Genomic DNA, 8,683 nt, shown 5'->3' with positions numbered 1-8,683 from the left:
TATTTTTATTTCCCTATATGGTAAATACAATAAAATGGCAGCTCCAGCACAAACATATCCCGTCTGCGATAAGATAAAAAGGATGACGGTGGTTAAGGAAATGAGTGAGAGGGCAACGGATATCGAGATGAGAAGGGTACTGAGCGACTGTAAACTTGGAAATAAATGTTTTTGAAAAACAAAAAAGAAAACGTAAACGGAGAAAAGCAGCAGGGGCAGTTGCAAGTCCTCGTCGATTCGATGGCAAAAGCAGAAGATAGCAAGCAAAAGTCATCAACACATACCCGTAAATGGTAAGCGACTTAACGGCACACATATGCAAGCTTACACATGCGAATATAAATTTAGCTGAGCTGACAATGATGTGCGACTTCAAAAGGATAACGTCAACTAATCAAGGATAATCGATTTTGATTGATCTTTAATGGCGAATTGGCGAAAGACGCCGTTGTCAAGCAGTAAGTCGACTCACACACTCACGCAGTCATACAAAGCGCTGAATATTTGTAGTGAGCATATCTTAAGTATTTACTTAAGCACATGCGTTTGCAAGCGTAAACGTTTGTGACTCTGCTTTGGCATTTGTAATCCCTCTCCTGCTTTGTTTTCCTTCTTGTGTGTGTGTGTATGTGTATAAGCAAAGCGTTAACATTTCGATTGAATTAGAGTAATGTGAAGACTTTGCGGCAATTGTGACAGGAATTTATTTATGCCAAATGAAGATTTAGGAAACCATTGCAAACGGAAAACGCATTGAGTGACTCGGTGTAGTTTGACATTATTGAGTAATTGTTTTGTAATGCTCTGTGGTTACTAATTCGTCTTGCTGCCGTCGCTGATTAAGAAGCCAAAGCGCTCAGTGGATTTTAAATAAGGTTGCGCTATTTTTCTCTGTGTGGGTTTGCCGATTTTTTATTTCGTAAATTTGCTTTTGTAGCCTTCTTTGTGCGCAAATTGTTTGGAAATCTGTTGAGCTTTAGCCTTTGATGTATTGCTTTGCGTGTAAGTCAATTATGTGAGGGTCACATAAGTAGCAATTTTTTTTTTCGTTTAAAGAAATTAATTTTTTGCCAAGTCTTAGAATGCCACCAATTCAATTAGTATAAGCTCTGATCCCAAGCCTAAAGATCCTGTAAAATATTGTGATTGTTGAACTGCTTAATTTGACAGTAGATCCTGTCGTGAAATACGGAAGTACCTTTAAGTAAATGCCAATCAATCTGTAGTACCCATTATTCGATCTGAGCGACTGTAAACTTGGAGGCGACATTATTTGTTGAATAACACATGTACGAGGATAGAAATAATCTATAATAAGCTCAAAATATACAAACTGTTATTACTTATACATATTTATAAATTTTGAAATTTATGTTTTCAATTATTTGATAAATTTTGTTGTTGTCTACTTTCAGCATTTTCCATTTGAAAACGGACTCTTTGTTCATCGAAAAATTTTGGCTTATGTTAGGTGCGCCCGTTATTACTGTTTTTTATATATGTAGGAAATACATTTTTGTAAAATTGTTTTGCATTTCTTAAATTAATTTCTTTAGGATAGGATTAGGTCTGTAACATACCTTGGGTTGGCCTTTTTATTCAATATTTATACCCTGAACAGGATATATTAAATTGCCACGAAGTTTTTAATACCCATATAAAGTACTCGTATATATGTATATAAGTGATCACCTTGACGAACTGTATATACGCGAACTATTCCTTTAGGTTGCGAGATATCAATCTGAAATTTTGCATACGTCCTTTTCTCCCAAAGAACCTGTTTATTTATCAGAACCGCCAATATCGGACCACTATAGAATATAGCGGTTATTATGCATGTGACTGAATGACCAAAATCCAGCCCTTGTTTCTAAAAATTTTAATTGACAAAATATCTTCACAAAATTCAGGCCGGCATATTGTCTAAAGTAATGGTTTAATCTCCGAAAGTATTGTTTAGATTGGTCCTTTGTAACATATAGCTCCGATACAAACTGATCGATCAAAATTCATTCTTTTTGTGGAAAACGTTTTTATGTGTCAAAATATGTTCACGGCATTTAGCCACTTTTATTAAAAGAAATAACAGTGTAATCTCCGAAGAAATTGTTCAGATCGATTCACTATAGCAGATTTGGACTTTAATTTAAATCATTCTCAAAAGTGAATATCTAAATTATTAACCAGTAATATCTTTAATTCTGATTATTCTTGCATTTAATTTATTTCTATTCAGTACTTTTTGAGTGTTCCACAAGCTACATGTGAACTGTAGTTGCAGACAGTTGCTTTCGGACTGTTAAGCGCTGCAAATCTACGGCAGCTTATTGGCAATGGCTGTTAAGTAAATATGAGAGCTTAATTCGTTAATTATTAAATTTTGGATTGCGAGATTATGCTGTTTGAAATATAAAATCCGAGCAAACATTTTGAGGTGGGAATCGCCACTAGAGAATTAATTATTATCTTCTTGGCTATATATGCTTTTTTGATGTTTTTATACTTCATATATTTTTATTTTGCTTAATTATTTTTTATACTTCAGTACTACTTTGTTTTTACTGAGCCTTTCCCGACCAAACAACCAACTCTTGCATGTAAGTAACAAAAGAGATCGTTCCAAACTAATAAAATTTACGAAAATGAGCCTTTTTTGAAGTGATAATATCTAAAATATATGATTTATGAACCAGAATAACTTCCGGTATAAATTGATTAAATTGTAAAGAAATGGGTAAATAATAAATTGAAATCTGGGTGGAGTAGAAGAGGTGAAGAGAAGTGAGCAGATTCAAATGCGTGGAGTTATTTATTAACAAAAAGAAGTAATAAAATGCCTTTACATAGGAAATTATTATAAAAATATCGTTATCAGACGCTGATATATGCTGACTATCACTACGTACTTACAGCAAATAAGTTGTTAACATGCCAAAAATGTTTCTTTGTACTTACTCGTATACGCTGCCACCTATGCAGGGACTTTCCTTTCGCGGTCGCATTTATAGTATATTGAATGCGAATTTCACCATTTATTTAATAATATTTTTTTTATGCTGTAAGAAAAAGTAATCATCTGTTGGTTAACTTGTAGCAAAAGGATAACATTTAAGTTGTCAGTTGAGCAAATAAATCAGCATAATGAAATATATATTGCGCCTAAATGCTGGCTACAGAAATTCGTCAGCACACGCTTACTTGAAGAATTCGCTTACACTCATTTATTTTACTTATGCGGTGCTTAAGAGCATAAGCCGACAGTAGTGGCAGTGCTCAATTCACGCACAGAAACATGCACACACATACTCACTAAGCTCTTCAATGTATTTCGTTTTGTATAAGTGTGTATGTGTGCTTGCAGAAAAAAGAAGCGAAATGAATAAAATATTAAGAGCGAATGTGGTGGGTGCTTGGCTTTCGGTGCGTTTTGCGTGATAATTTTTCATTTCGATAAATGTCTAACAAAATAGGTTAATAAATAGACTAGCAACTTGATAGACATTTAGGCTGATGAGTAAGATAAACAGAAGTGTTGGGCTTTGTTCGTATACAAATAATATAAATTACATGCGCTTCGCTCTATATTTCATTCCGCACATATGAATAACGCTACAAAGTCCCGCACTAAGTTCATGTGAGCATTTTATCTGCTCATACTAGTTTGGCTTGTTAAAATTCCAACAACTTTCATGTGTTTATAAGTAATGGTCTTTGTTTGTTATATTTATACCTAAACTTATATTTTTATTTATTATTTCATTTGCTGTCTACTCTTCATGATATCGCTGATCCTGTGTAAGCATAGTGAAGAGAATTAATGAGCAAAATCCTTTGAATGAATGGCCTCACATATACTCTTAGTATACATACACACTCATATATGTATATCTTAATATAATATATTATATAAAAATTACGTGTCACATTGTTTGTCCGGTGTAAACTCCTAAACTACCGTACTGATTTTAGTAAAGCTTAGCACATTGTGTCCAGTTTGATGCAATTTTAAAGATATGATATTTAGTAACTTAATTATATTAAAAGTCAAAAGAATTCATAAATTTTGTAGTCCAAAACCCGTCTATGGCGGCTCCCTTCGTTAGTTGGGACATAACTCTCTCTCTGGAGGCTTTCTATCTCTACGGTGCAGTAGTGCGGTTGTTGACTGGCTTATGTAAATCCAATCGAAAGCCAATCGAAAGAGTTCAAAGGCTCGGTGCGCTGTGCATAAGCCCAGCAAAATCTGTGAGACGACTATTGGCTTCAGGAGAATTTACACCTACAGTTTCCCAATAGTTCGCAAAATTTAAACATAGGTACTAAAGCCAAAAAAATCAATTTTAGTTTTAGTTTAGATTTTGAAAGTTCATTATTTTTTCCAATGTCCAAGGTTTATATCAATCATTTTAAAGATGAAACTTAAAGTAAAGTCCCTTGAATTCCTCTCTGGTTAAAAACGTTTTCGTTTTTTATTCATATATAATATATTATTTTCACTATCAAATAGTTTATTCTAATAGTAGTATTTAATTTACCATATACAAATGATTTATCTACTACTCCAGTGTGTACTCATCATCCCGTTATATACACTGTTATTACAAGTTTTGCATTCTTGACCGAAAGTCGCGAAGTCTAATAAATTAATCTGCAATCCTTTCGGCTTTTCATCTATCAACGAATGATAAATGACCTCTTACTTATCTAATAAATTTTGAGCAGCGTATTGTGCCAGCCGTTAACTGTAATGCAAATATCATGTAAATAAAGTTAACAAAGATTTTTTATTTGCAATAATGTACATCAATCAAATCTGACACCTCAAAATATTCGACGTTTGATTATCTATGACACACACCATTTCACTCTCTCATAAGGAGAAGAGAGAGGGCTTTATTCTCAGCACATAATGCTTAGAGTATTTGTAGCATGTCGAATTAAGACACTTTAAATAATGAATTTTTTTAACATGGATTAACACCGTTTTACCTTACGCGGGTGGCAAAAGAACACTCGCTTAGATAGCAAAGCATAAGTAAGGCAATAACAGCATAAATTGTTTTATTGCGACTTATCGCAGAACGAAATGCGATATATGTATGTATGTTAAATCATTAAATGGTTAGAAGTGTTGCTAAATAACCAGCTTTCAATCATGCTACTCGTTTCTTTATCTAAATGCTACACTTTAAGATTTTCTTTCGAGGTGAAAAAGGTTTGCTTAGGCAAAAGACATTTTATATATAACAAGCTACTTATATTTTTAAGTATAACTCAAGTAATTATCAATGATCTAGAATATGTAGTCCCAAGTTTTACAATTTATGAGCAAAAGTTACAAGCATGAGAAAGAAATATTAACTTAACAAAATACGTTATTGATAAATCTATCCGGTTTTATATTAAAAAATTTCCACAAATTTGCAAATTATTTTAATAAATAAACTTATTTAAAGAAAGGTGTATGAACTTTTTTAAGAACAAAAAAGATATATTTAACGTATATCAGAAAGTTCAAAAAAGTAGCGCATCTCAAAGCAGCTTATGTTATTGCTTTTATTTTGCATGTTATCGCACTTTTTTTTTCAACATTGCAACAGAATTTTTTCCTCCGGTGTAATTAAGAATTTCAAATGAACAAGCTAAGGATTTAAGCTGGGAGCTTCCAACACTTCAACTAACTATATTTACATTTGTGAATGTTCAGGTGTCCGTTATCTGGTTTAAATTGAAAATTACGTTAAAATCTTGTTTTTATGGCAAAAACTTAAACTGCAAAGGGTATCAACAAAAAAAAAAAACAAAAAAAGAATCAACCGTGGTATTAACGGAAACCTTAATAAATATGTATGTATGTTAACAGTACTGCCTATGAGTAGCTGTTGTTAAGTGCCCTCAACTTAAATGCATATGACTAACATATTTATAGATGTGTGTAACTAATCTTCATCCGTGCCAGTTCTTTTTATACTCTTAAAGCTATCCGTGAGAATAGTGAAAGCATTGACGTTTACTTTAATCAAAGCAGTTTTTAGCATTAACATATATATATAACACTATCGAGACGGAGGATTTAGAATATTTCATCTTACCCTTTATGAACCAGCGCATAGATCAGTAAAAATACATTTATAGTTTAATAATCATTAGCAAAACTTTTTGAAAAAGCGTGCGAAAATGCGGCAACATTCTCCTAAATTAATTCTTTGGTGAACAAGAACACTAGTGATTCTATTTTATGTGATGATTAGAAGAATGGTTATCACAAAAATGGAATTTATTGGAAATATACTAATTATACTAACAGTTCACAGTAAATGGGTTTTCACCTATAACATTTGAGTCTTCAACTTTAATTTATATTAATAAATCGCAGCGAGCATATAAGGACTCTCCGTAAATCTTAACTTTAGGCTATCAGACCATTGTAGTGTTTTTTCAGGCAGAAGTGACTACTATCAAGGTGGCGGTAGATGTACTACTACAAAGTGTAGCTTTTTTTTAGGGAGTTGAGTATTCACTCCGCCAGCAGAGCGACAATACTAGCGCTGAGTTCGTTAACTTTGCGCTCAAAGCAACCAGACACTCCTGTACTCACTAGAAATAGCATCATGCTACTTCATAATCAGAATGGTTTGGGTGCTTGGTCACAGCGGAAGCGTTGGTCTCTGGAAAGCCGTTGAGCTACCCAGAGAAGGTATTCCCGCTCAGATCGAAATGGGACCGAGTTGGATTTCCATTGGCGTCTTGCGTTCTAGCACTGGACCAATGGACCTCGTGACCATCTTTTGATTTAGAGTAGAATGCAGGATATCTATTGAACAACTTGCCCTGAGGAAAGTTCATCTTGCCGCAATCGTAGCATTCTTACTGGACATTGTCCAATGGGCTCAATGCTGCAATGTTGCCAAAGTTGTATGCAGGAGGTTGAAGTGGAAACATCCAGGTACTTTCTCCTCCATTGTTCAGGCTTTGCAAAACTGAGGCTGGAACATCTCGGTAGTTTCAGCTTCAACGCAGTAGAAGACATAGCCGAAACTGACATTAGTCGACCCAACAAATTTGTGATAGGCTCAAGGCGCTTTGTCGATTTGTAAGAGATCTCTGTTAAGATCGACCGCTTACATTAACCTATATTACTTTATACAACTCTCCTTTTAATAAACTAATTTGCATTAATAATAAAAAAAAAACCATTAAAAAAATGCAATAGAGTAAAAGTGTAGCAAGTTGCTCCCAATAAATTTAATTCAATTTTCTTAACTTTTATTTTAAAGAGTGCCCACAGCACGTGGCATACTTCAAAGTGACGCTAATAGACGTACGTACATGTGTTAAGATAACTTAACATACATTCTTTGAAGGGAAGTGCATATGCATTGTGTCTGTAGCAAAAGCACCACACACACATTCACCACACACACACGCACTTACGCGCCACTTGGGAAAGACGAAAGTGGAGTGAAGTGCGTTTAATTCGCTACATGCCACAGCAAAGCGCAGACACATTAACTGCACCAAAAAAAAACAAAAAAAAAACCAACACGCACGCGGAAGGTGGGCAGATGCAACAGCACAAAAATAACAATAACAACAAGCACAATGGCATGTAAATTGGATAGCAACAGCGCATTAACAGCGGCAGTAACTTGTGCCACATATTGCGCTGCTCTTCACCACACCGTTCTTTTTCTCGCAATTGCATGCCGCAATCACACAGCCACTGTTCAAAAGTTGCAGAAAGTGTTTTTGTTGCATGCATTTTAAATTTGCATTTTTTAAACTTTACTTACAATATTTGCGTTTTTTTTTGTTGCACGCGAAATAGTGTTAAGTGTTTGGTGCAAAAAGAATTGTGGAGTAGCAAGGGAAAAAAACGCGCATAAAATAAATAATAAATTCACAACAACCGTTATGTAGTAAACTGTGAAAAAAATAAAAACACAATTTATGCAAAATTTCAGTGACTTTATTGCTGCTGTTGTTGTTGGTAGTGTTTGTTATACTTTATTTTGCAATTCAAACCTCATAAATGTAGAATAGGGCAGTAAGTGCGGTGTTTGCTTTTGTTGGGCGCCGGAGTTAATGATGTCGAGGGTGCTAAAATTGAGACAAGTGTTGAATCGTGTCTGTTTCGAGAGAGTGGACCCGATATAAGATTAAAAAAATTTTGTTTAAAAACTGCTTTACTATGCTGAAAGTATCTTGGCATTCCTTAAAACAAAACAAAAAAGATAAAATAAGAAAAACCATAACTTTTAATACCCTTCACAAACACAAAAGATTCCTTACAGCAACTTAATTTTGATCGGTCAGTTTGTATGGCAGCTGTAGTTACTCGATCTGAAGACTTTCTTTCGAAGATTACACCACTCGGTTAGACAATAATCCGTGCCAAATTTCCTAAAGATATCTCTACAAATAAAAAAGTTTTCTATACAAGAACATTATTTTGATCGTTTAATTTGTATGACAGCTATATGTTATAGTGTTCCGATATTGGCGATTCCGACAAATTAATTGCTTCTTGGAGAGAAAAGAACGTATACAAAATTTCAGGTCGATACCTCAAAAACTGAGGGACTAGTGCGGGTGTATATAGACATACGGACGAACGGGCAGATGGACAGACAAGCTCAGCTCGTCATGCTGATTACTTCTATATATGTTATATAATTTA

General features: G+C 34.2%; 1 long non-coding RNA gene across 1 annotated transcript; it reads right to left on the bottom strand.

The window, feature by feature from the left end:
• Window positions 1-686: 686 nt before the first annotated feature.
• Window positions 687-1,368, bottom strand: LOC118683769 (uncharacterized). Its single transcript, XR_004979645.2, has 2 exons — window positions 1,199-1,368; window positions 687-1,130 (listed from the first exon to the last, which is right to left on the bottom strand). It is a non-coding gene; the product is annotated as an uncharacterized lncRNA (long non-coding RNA).
• Between the last annotated feature and the right edge of the window lie 7,315 nt (window positions 1,369-8,683).

The sequence above is a fragment of the Bactrocera oleae genome, chromosome 2 (assembly GCF_042242935.1).
Source record: "Bactrocera oleae isolate idBacOlea1 chromosome 2, idBacOlea1, whole genome shotgun sequence".
Lineage (NCBI taxonomy): Eukaryota > Metazoa > Arthropoda > Insecta > Diptera > Tephritidae > Bactrocera > Bactrocera oleae.
This window is presented reverse-complemented; position numbering and strand designations above follow the sequence as displayed.